General features: G+C 45.5%; 2 long non-coding RNA genes across 2 annotated transcripts; both read right to left on the bottom strand.

The window, feature by feature from the left end:
• Window positions 1-1,915: 1,915 nt before the first annotated feature.
• On the bottom strand, window positions 1,916-5,219 carry LOC133212956 (uncharacterized). The gene is made up of 2 exons (XR_009725658.1): window positions 4,935-5,219; window positions 1,916-2,189 (listed from the first exon to the last, which is right to left on the bottom strand). It is a non-coding gene; the product is annotated as an uncharacterized LOC133212956 (long non-coding RNA).
• A 2,392-nt stretch (window positions 5,220-7,611) lies between these two features.
• Window positions 7,612-8,914, bottom strand: LOC133212988 (uncharacterized). The gene is made up of 2 exons (XR_009725672.1): window positions 8,588-8,914; window positions 7,612-7,807 (listed from the first exon to the last, which is right to left on the bottom strand). It is a non-coding gene; the product is annotated as an uncharacterized LOC133212988 (long non-coding RNA).
• Window positions 8,915-12,670: the final 3,756 nt, after the last annotated feature.

Below are 12,670 nucleotides of genomic sequence, written 5' to 3'. Positions count from 1 at the left end.
CTCAACGGCCTGAAGCAATATTTGGAAGTTGCAGATGTAATGAAAGTTGGTGTGCTACTAACTTAGAGATACTGAAAACAGTAAATTCTGCCTCCTGGTTAAGCACATTAAATTCTGGTAGAACTTGACCCAAGACAACAGCATCCCATCCACAGATTTACTGTGCTTTAACTCGAACTCTTCTTATCAGTTTATACATTCAGACAACATGGCATGAACTATTGTCTCAGGTTTTCAGTTGTTAAAACACATTGTTAATATCTAGAAGAAGATGCGAGGGCTGTGTGACAGAAATCCTGTGTTCACTGCTTGTTGTTTATATGCAAACTCTTATCACAGATGTGAGAGGGCTGAGTATTTGAATAGATTTGTTAAGAGTGGATCTCCATTATTTGGCTTAGTCTCCTCCCAAGACTTCAGATGCTATCAGTGTGTGCGAATGCTGGCAGAACATCCATCAGATTAAATAAGTCACTTCTAATGGAGCTCTCTTTTGTAAATTATGGTGGCTGAGGGGAGGAATGTACAGACCCGAACTAATGGAGATGCCTGGTTAGCATCTGACCACTAGATAACCCTGAGACCAGGACTAGCCCTAGTCTCTTATCTTTGCGAGAGATACCTCATTCTGACTTCAAAAGTAAAAATAAAGCCTGTCATTTTCTTATCTAAAAATAACAGAGCATGGTTATGTTGAAGTACCATCAGGACAGGGACTGTAACCATGCTGCTCATCTGTGATTTATGTTTCCTGTGAATCCTTATTAAGTGCATCAGACTCCACAAGTATGAACCAGCCTGCTGCACCAAGGACATGGCCATCTCCAGCAGTAGGGCAAGTGGAGTGACTGGCACAAGCCCCCATGAGAAAGCATTTCCTTTGTCATGCCCCAGAGTATACTTGGAGCCAGGCTAGACTTAGCAAGATGGGATCATCTCCTCCAGGGTCTGTTCTTTCCTAGAAGTTTGTCTATCATCCATCATCAAAGGCTTAAAGCTTGTCAGGGATATCAGCTGTAAATCAGGGGGTTTTAATGTTAACTAAGTCAGCTGCTCTCCCCAGGAGAGTTATGGTAAGCATTTATGGCCTTGAGGCATCCCAAAAATGCATCAATGTGTTGCAGTACGGAGCTAGTGGCTCTGGCTCTCTTCTACTGGCATCTTCTCCCACCTGGTGGCCTTTAATCTTGTAAACTCAAAACACAGTGACAGCCATTTGCTTTTCCTGCCTTTTGGGTAGGAAAGCTGGCCTCTGCCTTGTACCAGTGCATGTTTTCAAACACATTTGTCCAGCTGAACCAATTTGGGTAAAAACTGGGAGAGGGGAGGAATCAAGCTCCTTTCAGGTGTGAAGGCACAAGGCTGGGCTGAGCAGTGTCCCCAGGGATGCTCAGAGTGCCAGTTGGGTGTAGTTTTTGAGCCCGTCCTCACACACAAGCAAGGAAGCTCAGTCCCCAGATGTCTGGGGTCCTGTAGGTGTTCAGCTCATCATGCAGAATCTGCCAGCACACCCTGAGCTGCAGCGCAGCCCACGATGGGACTTGGGTTTGTTGGCTCCTATGCTTCTGGGTGTGTGTGGGCTCTGGCCCAGGGGCCATGCATGGAGATGGCAGAGGGACAACAAACAGCTGGCTAGCACACATACCCCTGCCCTGCCCACACCAACCTGGACTGCAGGCTGGTGGTGGGGCCAGAACTATGTTGTGTGTTATAGCTGGGGATCATGAGGGGGGCACAGAATGGCCAAGGACTCAGGGTTTTGGGCCTTTCCTCAAGGGGTTTGAACCCACTACTCTCTCAGCCGAGGATGCTCCATGTCGGAAGGTCTTCTGCCACACAGTCCACACTTCTGAAGCTGAAGCACACATTACAAAAGCTGCTGCAGATAATAGCCTTTGCATGGATTCAAGGCATAAGTGCATGGAAAAGCAAGCTATTGGGGTTACTGAATACACAGAAGTGGCTTTCAGCTCTGGGAAAGGCTGATAGCTGAGAGTTCTGGTGTGAAGACCATTTTCCATAGGCATCCCCCTGATGTCTGATGATGGTGATGGGATACTGGACAAGAAGGACCCTTGGTGTGATCCAGGAGAGGCTCAATATTGAGAACAGGACAGCAGTCACCTGAGGCAAATGGCAGTAGATTAGGGAGGTCACTGGATGAGGAGAAACAGGGTGTTTTGTTTTCCCTGAAGAGAAAGCAACCACTGAATAAAAAACTGATATGGGGCAGGGCCATGACTGTCAGAGAAGCCATGCTCCGTGCCCCAACCCTCTAGTGAGAGTCTGCCAGAAACAGCTGTAGTGACTCTTGAACCACACAAAGTTGTTGCAATCTGAAGCTCCCATGTTTTCTGGGTGTCCTCACCTCAGGAGCCAGCCCTGCAGGTGATCAAGTTCCCTGGCACATCCTATTACTCAGCACCCTGCCTGCTGAAAATCAAACTCAGGACTGATACCCCAAGAGGGGTACAGATGGCAACACAGTCTATGCAGAATAGATGCTGAAAGCTGCTCCAAAAATGGGCACCTTAACTGCATGTGCTGCCACACGGAGCATTGCCATGTCCATGACTTTCTGCTGCCTGCCTGCCACAACAGATGACAGCCTGGGCAGTACCGGGTGCTGGAGGGTCTTGGTTTTGCAATCAAAGAGGATACAGCCAAAATAGTTGTACCAGTAGTTAGCAATAGTAGCCCATGCCATCCTTCTCACTGCACCACATCTTTATTTCCACAGCTGGAAAACCCATCAAAGTAGGCAAAGCTGCAGATATAATTTTGAGGCAGACCAGGGCTGCTCCCCTATTGCTGGCTGTGAAACATGGGGAGGTGACCCTCATTTTTACAGCTCCCTATTCATGGAGCCACTGAGGCTATAATGAAATGGGGCATGAGGGCAGGAGGCATAGCTGAAAACTGTATTTTTATTCAATACTAAGCAGCCAACTGCTGAAGAAACCTTCCATCATTACCGTGTATTAGGTGGGAAGCCCAAAGCGAGAGGGAGTCACACTGCAGATGTTCCCTCTACTTCCTTATTTTCTCTTAGTTGCTGGAATACGTGTAAAATGAGAGCACTGGTTTTAAAATCGCCTTGAAACTCCTTTCAGTGAAATATACAACCTAAAGTGTCTTCAGCCAAACAGTGGGAATGCCTCCAGAAGGTGCTGTGGACATGCTTGTGTAACACCGCATGGCAGCCTGTTCTGCAGGGCACTGGGGGTGGGAGTGTTTATAGCCCTCCTGCCTCAGCTCTAAGCTGGTTTCTGACCTACTATTCAAATGTTTCATCAGGTTATTTCTCTTAGATCTTTTATCTCTAGTAAATAAAGCTCAGAGATGAAATATCACCTCCCAGTGATTAAGCAACAAACTGCATTGATTCCCTGGGTAATCATTAGCCAAGATCTTTGGAGCATGGCTAAAGTTTATACCCTGGGGCAGGACAGGAGCTTGAGAGGACAGTGCTGATACCAACTGATGGGTATCCCTCAGGCCTTGAATCCAGGCTCCTGAAGGAGCCAACTACCCTTCTCCTGCTGGGGATGGGGCATCTAGGAGCAGCTGTGGGACATAGGATGGTGGCAGACACTGAGCTGCTGGAAATGGCTTGGTGACACTGGGCAGCAGGAGGGCCCTGGGCTGAGTACCAGGGGCAGCACTGCAATAGCCCCCTGGGTGACCTCCAGCATGTCTGGTTGCCTTTGCTGACATCTCTTGCTACCCATGGTGGTCGAGCTGGTGCCTTCCTTGCTTCCCTTGCTTCCTTCTCCTCATGAAGAACTCCCAGCATTGCCTCTCTAATGTAAAGCAGATTCTTTTTTTCCTTTTTTTTTTCTTTTTAATCTGCAAGCATTACCAATCACTCCTTTCATCCTTCCTTGAGAAGAAAACCAAAAGCACAGATTCCAAGCAGAAGGAATTACGTACTTACGGCATCAGCTTTTAGATGAAGCCAAATCACGTCTCCCAGATGATGCATTGCACCTGATGTAACTCACATCTAGCAATACAGCTAGTGTTGAGATGTGATTTGCTCTGTGTGCAAGAGCACTCACTGTTTTACCATTTATCATCCTTTGGTACACAGAACACTTCTGTCCTGCAGCCATCATGCTCGACTTTTGCAATAGCAGGAAAGACACCTTTTCACTTGCCTTCCGAATGGTACCCCAGAGAAGTACTGTTAAAATAAAATACCTGTTAAAGTAAAGCTTCCTTGTCATCCGTTCTACATTTGTTTTGTTCCTGTAAGATATAGGAGAGCTGAAATACAGACCCATACAAATACTTACTTTTCCATAGTCCTGGTAACTTGAAGAGGGGCTATTCCTCCTTCCTACACTCTTCCTCACTGGGATAAAATATTTTTCCCTAACACAGACCAACCGAACCATATCCATGCAGAGTTCTGTGTGAGGGGTTTCAGGCATCTCTTAAAACAAACAAGCAAATTAGACTGTCAGATGTGTAACCTTTCCCACATTAAATAACATTCTAATGGGTGGTGCTAGTGGAATTAGTAGTTGAGTTTATAGCACTTTGGCTGAAGGGCTGTCAGCTGCGGCAGACAAAGCTCAGACTGCAACCAGAGTAGATCTCAAGGACATGCCCTAAAAGAGGGGTGGAGAATCATTCTCACACCCTGTTCTTTGAATTAATAAGCATTAACTAACAAGTGACCTTATAGCATCTTTGAAGCTGTTAGTTAAAATGCTCTTACCAAAGACAGGGCAGATAAACAGGGTGGAACTGATCTTCTCTCCCATTAAAATTTCCCTTACAACTTGAATAAAGGCAACCACCGTTATAAACTCTGCTTAATTTCCTGTCTCACTCTGCTCATGTTACTTCATGAGATTAGTTCAAAATACTTGAAAGACATTCAGAATCTTTTCTTTTTTTTTAAGAAAAAAAAAGCCAAATCTCACCTGCCTTTAAATCCTCACCCCTTCTCATTGTGTTCTCCTTCTGCCAAATCCAACAAAATTCCTGCAAACTCGTTTAAAATTAAGACAAGACATAAATATCTTGCACATGTTGAGCATAACACAGGATTAGCAGCTGGGAAAGCAAACAAAGTAAAATTGAACTCATAAATTAGTCCAGGTCAGTTATAGAAGCATAATTAACTGTTCAAGGATTAAGGAAGTCTTTTAAAGAAGACATTTAAGCAAGCATTCTGATAAAAAAAACCCCTGAGCATTCAAGGCCCCCACTAACCCATTTATAAGAGAGATTTCAGTCTATAATTCACCAAAGATCACCACTGTATTGTGACCCCTTTCCCATAGCACAGTCTGGCATCCCACTCTGCAGGGTTTGGCTGGTATAGAGTTAATTTTCTTCCTGGTAGCTCCTATGATGCTACACTTTGAATCTGTGACCGAGTGTTGATAACAGAGGGATGTTTTGGTCATCACTGAGCATGAGTGTCAAGGCCGTTTCTGCCTCTCACATTGTCATGCCAGTGAGTAGGCTGGGGGTGCACAAAGGGTTGGGACTACGGCCACAGTGCAAAACCCAAAAGGAAGAGCAGTACATGGTGCTGGCCTGTGCTTTTCAAACGTCCTACGCAGGTTTTCCACTGAGAAGGAATATTCTGCCCTATGACAAAACAAAAAGAAGAATACTTCTGAAGCACATGACTGGAACAGAAACATCTGTGATGTGATCTCATGTGAGGAGCAAGAAAATGAGTTGAGGTAGAAAGCTACAAGCAGTGAGGTTCTCGTGTAAACACGGGTTTAGGCTCCTGGAAGCTTATTTATTGCATCATCCGAAGTTTTGGATTAACAGAAAAGGACAATGTGGCACAGTATGTGGAGGCATGGAAGAAGGAGAGAAGCTGTTCTTCTTAAAATTGTTTCTGGAAGAGAATGTGCTGAATCTACCCCCCAGTCTGAGCTTACATAATTATCTGCTGTGTATTTGAGAGAAATAAACAATCCATGAGGAATGTTTGCTGCATGGGAAGGAATTTATACCACAAATAAATTAGCAGTTAGTACCACCAGGGTTCATTTCAGAGAGAGTCTCCTTTGAAAAGCCCTGCCCCTTGGATAACCCCTCTTTGTTTGTCTCCCACATCTACCTTTTCCTGATGAGCTCTATAGCCAGATTAAAGGATCAACAGGAATCAAAATACTCCACTGTGCTGCCTACTCATCCAGCAGGCTCTGTGCTTTTTTATTTAGAGGAGTCAGAGTCTGACAATATCTGACTTACCCGAGTGCATGAAGTTTGTCTGTGGGGCATTAGGAAAGATATCCAGCCTTTTAAAGGGAGGGAAATCTGCCTTCAGCATTTTGCTTCTTTACTCTGGCGACAGAATGATTTTTAGGTTATTTATGGCTGGCTCCAAGTGCCACAACAGATAATCTTCTGAATCACAGCAACAGAGGAATGGCAGGCATTTTCCCTGGTGTCATCGTTGAAAAGAGAATTGGTTTATTACCTTTATTACCAAGAGACTTCCCTAGAGGCACCAGGGGTGAAACGCATTTCTTAGAGCAGATCCACTGAACCTTTCCTTCTGGTTGGGAAAGCTCCTGCCCCACAGCTTCGGGGAAAAGAAAAAGGGGATTTCCCCGAAGTTGATGGAAAAACCACCCAAAACGGGGTGGGAGGAGGAGGAACCTTGAGGCCGCCAGGGGGCAGCATGTGACCGTGGCGTGGAGGGAGGGATGCCTCTGAGCATCCATCCTGGGGGAGAGGGATGCTGAGAGGCGCCGTCAGGCCGCGGGCACCCGAAAACCCCCTGTCACAGCCGCCTCTGCAAGGGATGGGGAGCAAAGCCGCTGACAAAAATACCTTCTCACCCAGCACCGCCACGCAACAGCCAGCGAGGCTTCTCCAGTGTCTTTGCCGCTGAAAGATACTTGGTTTGTCTAGAAAGACATCCTTACCGGCATTAAAATGCAAACAGTTGTGCTCAGTAAAGCCCATGGGGATAAACAACAAAGTCTTTGTCTGCAACACAGCCTCTGTTTCTAGTGGTTCCTTTTCCTTTGTGCAGGTAATAAATCCCTTCCAAAGAGTAATGATTTGTCTGGCTTTGTCATTGATCTCTTAGAGATGTTCTGTGGCAACATACCAACACTTTCCTGTCCTCAGAGGACAGGTCCCTTAGGAAGCACTTATGGCAGTTTTATTTCAGAAGTTCTGACACATTTTGTAATGAAAAGAAAATCAATAAACCTGAATAATAGAACTGCGACAAACAAAAGGCACCATGGGGGAGCAGTAAGTTTCCTTACATATCTTATTATCAAGTAATGACAGAGAAAAGTCTCTAGCAGCACCTCTCCACCCCCTTTCCTTCATTCTTCTTCCTCTCAGCTTTGTATGGTTTTAACCTGAGGCAGCTCTACCAGGATGCTGGACTTATACAGGTGATGAGTCAAGCTACATGGGGAAGGAGGAGAGATCCCAGGTCACTGTGTGGTGGTTTCTGTGTGGCTATCACCCCAAGGCAAAAAGGAACAACCGGTCAGTGACACTTTTAGAAAACAGAACTATTACGGATTGGTTTTAGTTGTTTGTTTTGGGGTTTTTTTAACAGCAAAGAATAGGAAGGGGTCGAGAAAAAAAAAATACACACAAAAGCAGATGCCACCTCCCTCAGAAATATAAGTCTTGTTGTGTGCTATGCAGCACAGTACATTTTTCACCCCTTTCTCTCTCCTTGCTTTGTAGGTTTTCCACAGGAAGCTGTTTTTCTTCTGTCAGTGCTTCTTTTGTTTGCAGTCCATCCTTTCCATCCCACTATGCTGGAAGAGTCATGTCTCCTTCGCCAGGGGTGCTGCAAAGGAGGCTGTCAGTCAAACACAAGGCCTTGTGTAGGTGCATGGGCAGCACATGTTTAATGTCAGCTACAGGTTAAAACACAGAGACAGACCCAGAAAAAATTATTTCAGTCTTGTTTGGTTTTGGGTTCCTGCTTCCCTGGGAGACTCAAGCACATGCGACATCATTGAAAACACAGTGCCCGGGAAAGCAGGTATATTGAAATGCTCACAGAATTGTACATTACTACTTTCTGTGCTTTACTTGCATCACAGTCTGTCCATCACCTCCTGAACATGTATACTTCTGTTTACCTCTCTGCTTTCACATCTCCTGTTTCTCACAATTCCTCCCTGCCAATCCTACCTTTTACTTCCATTTCAGCTGGGCAATTCTTCTCCTGCCCTTCCCTGCTCTGTTAAATGTTCAGCTCACATTCCTTCCTCCTGCTCAGTCTCAGGGGCACATCCCTGCACAGCTCTGCCCTTCTTTTGTATCCTGTTCCTTACATGGTTCTCCTCAGTGCAGTGTTTCTACTTAAAATAATCTAAACCGCTTTCCCACATGAAGAGACCTTTGCTCCTCATGCTTCTTTGAATGCATGTGCTGTGCAAGACCATCCCCTCCTCCCAGCTGTCAAATTGCCTCTCCTTCCCAAACCCTCTTTCTGTCTGCATTCCTGACACTGGCCAACTATGTTGTTTCCTGATTTTTCTGTGCCCTTTTCACTGGTTGCCTCCCAACCCCACTGTAAGCAATTTGTGCCAGAGATTCACCCTTAACATTTGATAATTACCTTGGCCACTCAGTTATGTTTCTTAATCCACTTTCTGAAGATGCTTGACCGCTTTTGCTTGAGAGAGTAGAAACACACTGGCTGGGAAAAGAGAAAAAGAAACAAGAAATTTCTCAATGAAGGAAGCAAATGGGTGACCTCTGAAAGATATGAACTTTCCAAACCATTTTATAAGCTCCTTCCTTCTTTCTCCCCATATAAAACATTCAGGAGGGGTAGGGTAGGACTCTAGTTTCTGAGACACCCCCTCTAAGAGCAGAGACCCTCAGGGTACCCTCTAAGGCAGAGCCACCCCAGGGCACAGAGGCTGAACATGGAAAGGGAAGGGAAGGGAAGGGAAGGGAAGGGAAGGGAAGGGAAGGGAAGGGAAGGGAAGGGAAGGGAAGGGAAGGGAAGGGAAGGGAAGGGAAGGGAAGGGAAAGGGAAGGGAAGGGAAGGGAAGGGAAGGGAAGGGAAGGGAAGGGAAGGGAAGGGAAGGGAAGGGAAGGGAAGGGAAGGGAAGGGAAGGGAAGGAAAGTTCTATGGAATCCTGACCAGCCGCTGAGGATCACAGACTCATGGATGGGTGAGGGTGGAGTAGGAGCACAGCAGCTAAAAATCAGTTCTCAAGTAAGTAACAGAAAGGTAACATTACAAAGGAGCACTGAATAGAGGTTTCTGTTAATCTGTGATCCAATAATCTTCTTTCTTTGCCACTTAGCAACAGAATTCCAAACTGAGGATGGAAAGCCAGGGCAACTTAAAATTCCTCTTTTTGCAGAGCAGAGAGGAGAAAAGGCACCTCTCCAGGCAGGCACAACAGATTTCCCAGGTACTGGTCTGTGCCTTTCACCACCGTTATGCAGACACCCAAATTTCAATTTGCCCAAAGTCCAGATCAGGTGGGCAAATAAAATTGTTTATGAGAAACAGCAGACTTTACTCACAGAAACACAGGATTAAGCCAAACAAATACATCCATCCCTGGACTGCATTAAGATCATATGTCACAAGCACAGATGCAGGCTGTGGGAAAACTGGGTTGAGTGCAGCCCTGAATGCCTTCCAGTACATAAAAGGGCCTGCAAGAAAACTGGAGAGGGACATTTTACAAGGGCATGTAGTGACAGGACAAGGGGGAATGGCTTTAACCTGAAAGATGACAGATTTAGATTAGATGTAAAGAAGAAATTCTTTACTGTGAGGATGGTGAGGCACTGGCAGAGGTTGCCCAGAGAAGCTGTGGCTGCCCCATCCCTGGCAGTGTTCAAGGCCAAGCAAGACTGGGCTTTGAGCAACCTGGTCTAGTGGAAGGTGTCCTTGCCTGTGGCAGGGGGATTAGAACTGTATCACCTTTAAGGTCCCTTCTAACCCAAACCACTCTGTGAGTCTTTGATTCTATGATAAGCAGGAGGAACGTAGAAGGGATTAGTGGGCCAAAACTGCTGCACTGGAAATTGCTCTTAACTGTTGGATAAAAACAACACATCTTTGGGGGTTTGCAGTCTCACAGAAATGCACAGAATTGTGCAGGAGGGTGTTATCCTACTGCAATGATCCCTATCCAAAGCTACTGGCCTTTCTCATCCTATCTTTGAGAGACACTCTGCACATGACAGTGCCAGCCTATCTCAGCCCTTTCCCAGGTTCAGTTATTTTCATGAACATCACAAAGTGTCAGCTTTAGGTGCTTACCACCATGCTCTTTACATCTCAGCCTTTTTTCCATCTCCTTCTTACCTCTTTTTCCTTCTTCTCTTACCTCATTTTTTTTTTCGTGTTTTTTTAACAGAACAGTCTGTAGCAATCAGACAAGCCATCATCTTTTGCAATGTTGCTATGAATCTGGGGGCAGAGAGGCAGTTAAAGGACATGCTATATGCTGCTTGACAGCCAGGCTCAGCTACATCTCAGAGTGGCCAGAAGGACTGCACACCCTCCTTGTTATTCACCAGATTCTCTCCCATAGTTCACCATGGATGCCTCTTTCTTTCCATGTGTCATGATCCTCAGAGAGTAGACTCCAGCGATGACAGCTTCCTCCCACCTTGAGCAATTTGCTCCCCATTCTGCAGAAGGGGTGGCCTCCTACCTCAGCAGAGGAGAGAGGGGAAGAGCCAAAGGGCAACAGACCCATGGGTGCTGTTAAAATGAAAGCTTAATTTAATATTTACATTCTAAAAGTATTAACTTTGCTTTGCAGGGTTTGTTTATCCTCAGCCAAGGACATGGCTTTGGCTTTTTTTTCATTTTTACAGTGATGTTTTGCTCTGAAACTGAGCAGCCAAGACCTGCCTATGCCAGACCCATAAACCTTGTCTGACAGGGTTGCTTTGTAACACAGCATGGTCCTGCTCTGAGCTGCTGGTGCCATTTATTCTCAAACCAAACCAACCTTGGTGGCACAGGTCTGGTCAGGGGGTTGCAGACCTACATGGGGCACAGTCCCCTCCAGAAGGAGCTGAGAGGCAGGTGAAGAATAACAGAACAAGGCACTCTGCTACCTCTCCTCTACTCTGTGGGGCAGTTGGGTGAAAGGAACAACCAGAGGAGTTCTGGCTTTTAAAAGTGTCAGGGGGTGGTTTCTCAAAGCAATAACACATGTGTTGGTAGATGTCACTAGAGTACTTATGGACCTCTAGGAGATTATCCCACCATCCACATGCCAGTTACATACATGCATGCAGCAGGCAGCTGTGCATGCCACTTAGGACAGAGGGTGGGGGGAAGGGTCTCATAAGCCATGTATAGCTCTGTGCTTTCATGCACTGAGTTTTTCCTAACTGCTGCTTGCCAATGCCAGGTTTAAATAATAAATAAATAGATAAATAAGAGACCAATTGCTCAACAGGAAGAAGTGTGCCGAGCAGCCATACACTTCTGCTATTTGCAGCTTTCCTCACATAATGGTACGAAGAAGGAGCACTACGTATTCTTCTTTTTTTATGACTTTTCATACTTTGCAGAGGAGCTTCAATAGACTCATCAAGCTGACACTAATAAAAGATCTACAGTTCTGTCTATAGTCAAATGTTCCTCAGATAGCAGTCATGGGCTGGAGTTCTTTGCTGGTTTTGCCTTTATCAGGCTATGCTTCTTTCATAATTGTTTTGAAGACTAAAGCATCTACTTGTCAAGTATCATCTTGAAAGAAAAAGCTAAAATTTACTTTTTCTCTGTCACCAGGAGCCCAATAGCTAATGATGGCAAGTTCATATGAAGTCATCAGTACAAAATATCAGCCAACAGTGTTATAAAGTCTTAATAATGAAGACAGAGGGATTTCTTTACATCTTGTGAAGGAAAGTAGAGTAAAGAAAAACACCCAGGGTGCATAAGTCTTTCGTCCTCTGTTGGGGGGAAAATGCTAATTAGCAAGGGTGGATAAGCATTTTAATCTGACATTTCAAAGGTTTTTCAGGGATCCAAACTGTCCTACGGACTTGTCTATTTGGCTGCACTTGAGAGTTAGTTAAGGCAGGATGTAAGCACAAAGACTGGTAACTATTCTGTTAGGTGTGGACAAACTGCTGGCCACAGTGCCTTCTCTGGCCTACATGGGAGGGGATTAAAATTCCTTTGAAACACGCTTAGAGAGGAAAATTGCAGACATGAAGGGGATTAAAGGAATTTAGTTTACCAGTACATATTTCCCTAAGCTGGTTTCCAGTGGCTCCAATATTACGGGCTGTGATGCTGTTTCAGGTCTCACCTCTGTGCCTGGCAAAATCTTGGGGCAGATTCTCCTGGAAGGCATGCTAAGGCACATGAAAAACAACAAGGTGCTTGGTGACAGCCAGCATGGTTTCACTAAGGGCAAATCCTGCCTGACCAATTTGGTGGCCTTCTATGGTGGGGCTACAGAACTGATGGACAGGGGTAGAGCAGTTGATGTTATCTACCTGGATTTGTGTAAAACATTCAACACTGTCCCACACGACATCCTTATCTCTAAATTGGAGAGACATCAATTTGATGGATGGAACACTTGGTGGATAAAGAACTGGCTGGATGGCAGCACACAAAGAGTTGTGATGAATGGCTCAATGTCCAGCTGGAAACCAGTAACAAGTGGTGTTCCTGAGGGATCAATGTTGGGACCGG

Source organism: Neopsephotus bourkii, unplaced genomic scaffold (assembly GCF_033783945.1).
Source record: "Neopsephotus bourkii isolate Nb327-2 ecotype Australia unplaced genomic scaffold, CSIRO-AGI_Nbou_v1 NB_753, whole genome shotgun sequence".
NCBI lineage: Eukaryota > Metazoa > Chordata > Aves > Psittaciformes > Psittacidae > Neopsephotus > Neopsephotus bourkii.
This window is presented reverse-complemented; position numbering and strand designations above follow the sequence as displayed.